The 6,000-nt window shown below is 36.8% G+C and overlaps 1 long non-coding RNA gene across 2 annotated transcripts in view; it reads right to left on the reverse strand.

Moving 5' to 3' along the window:
- The window catches only part of LOC144234285 (uncharacterized), an 882,104-nt gene extending 876,715 nt beyond the window's left edge, over positions 1-5,389 (reverse strand). For both annotated transcript variants that reach the window (XR_013335914.1, XR_013335913.1), the window contains exon 1: positions 5,207-5,389. This is a non-coding gene — a long non-coding RNA (uncharacterized LOC144234285). The remainder of the gene's footprint in view (positions 1-5,206) is intronic.
- Between the last annotated feature and the right edge of the window lie 611 nt (positions 5,390-6,000).

Raw genomic sequence — 6,000 nt, forward strand, 5'->3', positions numbered from 1 at the left:
ACTATATAGAAATGGCTGAAAAAAAATTCTGCCTGACTTCAAAGCTCAATCATTTTCTGTTTTACCATCCCATTAAACACTTCTGCCTCTGTGTATCTACAATCCTTTTTTGCACACATTATATAGAGCTGTATACCATATGACTTTATACCATATTGTTATATTAAGTAAAATACTGTATTCCAATTACTTGTTTACTTATGTATGTCCTCTATATTTTAAAGATCAGGAATCCTAACCTTATGTCTACATTCCTAGAACTCAGTACACCGATCTATATAAGAAATTTAGTATATTCTTATTGAAAGAATGAATGAATATAAAAATAAGGAAATTTCAGAATCAGAAAATGTTATTTATCAAAATATTTTAATACCTACCCAGTATTAATGATGATATATTAAAGATTCAAAGAAACACAGTAGCATTCATATTTAGCTCCCATTTGGTTTCTTTTGACTCAGTTCATATTCCTGGGGTAATCAACAGAAAAATTTAGAGCTTCCAAGAACCTCATAAATTATCTAGGGTAATTCATATTACTTTATTAACATAAGGTTCAGAGAGGGGGAACCACATTTCTGTCACTGAGCTGGTGAGATGAGGGTTGGGACTTGAACCCAAGTACTTATTCCTCTAAGGCAGGCTTACTTTCCTGATACTATGAAGAGAGAACTACATAATAATTTAAGACATGCACATAGAAATAGGTTCTACCAGACTTCAACATACCTCAGACCAAATGGAACTGTTTATGGCTATGTGAAATCAAGTTGCAACCAAAAGGAATCCATTCTTACCTGAGGATCCATTAAATGATCAACTCCTCCAGATTCACATTTTATGTGTCCATATAATACTACATATTTGGCTGATATTTTTCTTCCCATATAACTTAGCATGACCATGAATATGGCATAGATTTAGAGAGGAAAAATGAGCTAGCATTTTTTTAGTATTTATTATATCACTAGCAACTTACACAGTCATTTACTACTCCTCAATCCTATAACTGTTATAACTGTAACTATTTTACAGACAGGAAAAAAAAAAAAAAAGAACTAAAAAGGCAAGTACTTGCCCAAACCTTACAATGTGTAGGTGTAAGTTCTAGAATCAATCCAGGCAGGGACACCTGCAGTACCTTCTCTCTTAACCAGTAATCTCCCTTCTCTCTTCATTTCAACAAACCCTGTTTCTACTTGGTTGCCCTCAAAAGGTAACATGTTACTGAGGTATCCAAGGTCGTTGGCTAATGCATATTGTCCTAGCGACTAGGTCTTTAAGAGCTGCCTGAGACTTGGGAGAAAGGAAATTCACTGCAGACGAACCTTGGGAACCATCTGAGCTCAAATCTCTAATTCCCAAGAAGATAGTTTTATTATAGAAAAGATAAAACTGACTGTTATGCTCACATAAAATTAATTCCACAGTTGTTCTTCACAAATGAGTGCATTAGAAGTCTAAAAATAAGCATTGTAAATGAAAACAGTTGGTTTATAGAGGAGTGGGATTCTGGATGTTCCTTGGTTCCTCTGCTCCATATATATATATATATATATAATATGTGTGTGTGTATGTATATATGTGTATAGATATATATAACTTTTTGTAACTCTTGCAGCAATACTATTTATTGCATGGTTTCCCATAAAAAGTTATTATAAATATTAATAACACTAAATAAATAAGTGTTTCTACTTTGTCCCCCCAAAACTCCAAGATGAGAAAATTACTAAGTTAAGAGAACAATGGTTAACAGAGTTTTGGAGTCTTAAAATGCAAATAAAGCATGTGCATGGGGGGAAATAAATGCCTTTTTAGTGCACCAAGAAATTTGCATTACAACTTGGAGCAACTCATCTTCTACATAGTCTTGCTTATAAAAACCTAGTACATATATAGCAATGGTAGAGATCTAGTTTTCATTATGAAAACTATAAAAAATAAATGTGGGAATATAAATGATCTATTTGTATCCAGACTTCAGGAGACCTGAAATAAAAGCCAAGAAGCAAGATGGTGTACAATAATATTGCTTTTGAGCATTGATTTACATGATATTCTGGTGCTGGCAGGAGTTCCTAGTTATTACTGCAGCTTAACAAACATACAGCAAGGAGAATTTGGCAGCCACTGTTCACTTAGAAGAAAGTGCATTTCTTATTTTTACAATACACAGCAGCTGGCAAAGCTATGCTGTCATTCATACATTCTTCTAACAAATAGTGTTGAAGTGCCTACTATGTGTAAGACAATGAACTAAGGGCTGTCATAAGGCAAGGGAAATAGTTGAAACAATTTCTAGGAGATATATATGTGTATGTGTGTTTTATACCTTGCCCTCAAATGATCTTCAAAATGCTGGAAAAGACATTCATGTACACTCAGCACACCTCTTAAACTTTGCTAGTGATGACTGCTATGGTTTTGTACTCCATTCATTCCATTAGTTTAATCCCTATTTCTTAACAATGCCTTTGCTTGACAATCTTCACGTAAAATTCATCATTCTTTCCTTTATGGCTTCTTATATAATAGGTGTCCACCATACATTCAATTGTCCGTTACATTTATTTGCTGATATTTCAGTGTACTATCATTGGACTATAAAATCTTTGAGGGCACTTGTGTACCCCCAGAACTCAACAAAATGCCAGGCTCATGGAGGGTGCTCAATAATATCTGATGTATACACAATCATTTTGGTTAAAGTAAGAGCCAGTATAATGATAGTATAGGGAAGGGAATGAATTCTAAGGAAGCTGAAGTGGGGGGATAGGTTTTCAACTTATCCCCAATGGTAATTACAGTAGGGCAGATAAATCACTCTCCAAGTAAGAAGAATTACCTAAGCTATTACTGCTAAAAGATGATCATGGTTTGCTCATGATAAACATTTACTGAGAGCACCAAAAGTGAAGGGAGAGGACTGCTTTACCTACATGCACATTCTCTTTCTCCTCTCTCAAGAATTGAATGATTCTGACTCATTTCCATATCTAATCTTTCACCGCACCTTTCAACCTTTTTTTTTTTTTTTTAATTGAGTATTTACTACTCTTTCTCACACCAATGGGTCTTTTCCGAATCTATTTAATTTTCCTGCCTTTAATTTTTCTCTTTTTTGGTCCTACGTAGAAAGTCTAATTCCTGCCTTCACATGCATCCCCACCTACATTAATAACCCACAGGTGGAACTGCCCACCTGCATCCTTCCCTCTCTTCTATTCTTGCTTATCTACAGCTGTCTCCATTATCAGCTCCTCTCTATGTCACTGCCAGCTTTGACTGAAGATATGAAAAACAGTCACTTCTTATTTTTATATTCTTACCTTTTATTCTTCTTTCAGTTCCCTATCACTGTCACTGATTATATTTCTTCCATTGCAAATACTCATAATCTGTATTACACTTGACCCTTAGTTCTGATTTGTATTATCATTTAGGTTTTAATTCCATAATGAATATAAATTGAATTTAGCAATGTTACATAAAATCTCTTCTCCATCATTATAGGAAGTATATTAAGCATCCTCTGTTTTATAGATATCATAGTAGACTACATATATTGTAATAACTATTATTTACTGAGTTTGCATGTTGTTCTGGGCCCTCCATAAGTTATATAAAATACACATGATTACACACACACACACACACACACACAATTTTGGTAACAGAAAAGCCTAATTTAGAAGTAGCATAACTATCTCAAAACCCATATATGTACTTCCACAATAGGGAATGGTCCTCTTTCAAATAAATGAATAAGAAATATACCAAATAACTATGGATTTGTGATTTTTTATTTATTTATTTTTGTTTGGTAGTGTTGTTTTTCTTGTTATTTTCTACAACAACATCTCCAAAGTGCTTCACAGTGTCACTATAAAATAGCATTAGTTATATTCAGAGTATTAGAATGGACTTATTTTAAGAGGCAATTTCTGGCGGGGGGGGCACACAGAAATGCTGAATTTCAAACCTTTATGATATATAAGGATAGAGCCACTGGCATGTGCAGTTGCTTCTTGTTATTTATCTGAGGGGAGTAAGGCAGTATGCAGATAATTGTAGGTTCATTAGGATACTTAGGGTGGGGTAAAAATTGACAATTACCATAAATTTTAGTCAGTTTGGTAGAAGAAAACTTACAGAAATTTAAAAAAAAAAGAAACCTGACACTTTGCCATGCTTCCAACAGAACTACTTCACATACAACAGAGGATAAAAAACAGCAACAAAACAGACAAAACAGCACTCTGCACCCTGAGATAAACCACAAATAACAGCATCACCTGATTAATTCTGGTCCCCAAGACAATAAAACCCTGGAGATTTCTCATAAACCTGGACTACCTATAAAACAATTTTATCTCTGATTTTAGCTGTGCTGATGTCTGAATATATGGTATGACCTTTATGAATATGATAATTCTGTGGGAAAGCTTCCGAATATGTACTATGAGCAGACTAATAGACATTTGGTAAGCTTCATTAGTTGGCAGTGTTACCTTTAAATACTTCTGTATTCTATTTGACCAGTAAGCCATTCAGACTCCCCAGGACCCTTTACAGATCGCCTTTTCCATTCCCCTCCTAAATTTGCTTTGCCTTTCAGACCTTTTTGACAGATTCTAGGCTCTGGAGAAGCAGCACCCACACCACTGATGTGCCTTTGAAATTTTACATTCAAGTATCCTTCTCTTTGGTCACAAATTTATAAAAGTTCAGCTTTCCGACTAAGTTCGTCCATGTCTCTGGACCGTCAGTCTTATATAGACATTCAGTCTTTAGAGTCTCATGATNCCCCCACCTCCCATAGGTGAGCCAGGAAAGCTACATCAAGGGGGAATTTCTCTGCTTCCAGGTCAGCTAGGCACTGGTAAAACCCCACTGGGTTAGTCTCTGATAAAAGTTTCCCTGGAGGGCAAGACACCTTAAGCAAAATGCACTCCTGGCGTATTTTGAAATAAAAGGCTACTGAGTCCCCAGACCTGCGTTCCAGCTCCTACCTTCTCAGAAACGTGTGGGGTGGGGGCTGGGGACTGGACTTTGGTGGGATCAACACTGTGAGAATATGGAGGTAAGACTCACTAGAGTGTGGGTTCCCCCATGATTCGGTCCCCTTGCACTTTTTAACTCTCAAACCTGTCCTGGCTGAGCCTCCAGCAATTCTGCGATACAGTTCAGGGCTTCTTACCCGGTCGAGGTTCCCGTGGAGGTTTCTGGGGTGAACTCTGCATTGGTCTGTCTCTCTTTCAGGAGGGGAATCGGTCTTCCCTCTGATTTCTCTGATGGACCTATGAAGACTTGCTGAGTTTCGGTTTGGTCAGCCTTTTTTTCTGTTGCGTGGGCAACAGGAAAAACGACTTTTAAGCTCCAAGCGGGCTTCTCACCCACCCAACCGGAACCGGAACCTAGAAGTCCGCTGTCCAGTCTCTAGTGGTCCTTAAATTTGTTTCCTATGCATCTTGTCATAAGATTTAATGCAATGCAATGCTGTTTCAGTCACTATCCAGTATAATGAAACCCCAATTCTGAATCAACCCAGCTGGTTGGCTTCTTTCCCTCCAGACAGAGGATTTTTGGGGGAAAAAAAAATCGCAAGCCCTTCAAGGCTTAGTGTGCTTGTCCCTCTCTCAGTATTTCCTTCTGGTGTACCTGTCTCCATCAATCATTTGAAACCTTAAAGTTGAATTCTTCCTTAGCGCCATCCATCAAGGGAACTTACTGATTCTGTCTAAAAACTGTTCTTCCCTGCCCTCTTATGTTCATCATTAATGAAGGCATTAATTAAGGCACGCTTAATTCCTGTTGCTTTCCTTCTGGGCTTTTATTTGCTCTCCCTAGATTTAGCCTTCATCTCTCCAATCTATTTATCCATTTGTGGTAGACAGATGATTCTAAAATGGAAATTTAATTGTGGCATTTCCCTCAAAAATCTCCTTGTTCCTCCCTGACTTCAGGATGCAGTCCATATTCAATATGAACTCA

The sequence above is a fragment of the Crocuta crocuta genome, unplaced genomic scaffold, assembly GCF_008692635.1.
Source record: "Crocuta crocuta isolate KB4526 unplaced genomic scaffold, BGI_CrCroc_1.0 scaffold561, whole genome shotgun sequence".
NCBI classification, from domain to species: Eukaryota; Metazoa; Chordata; class Mammalia; order Carnivora; family Hyaenidae; genus Crocuta; species Crocuta crocuta.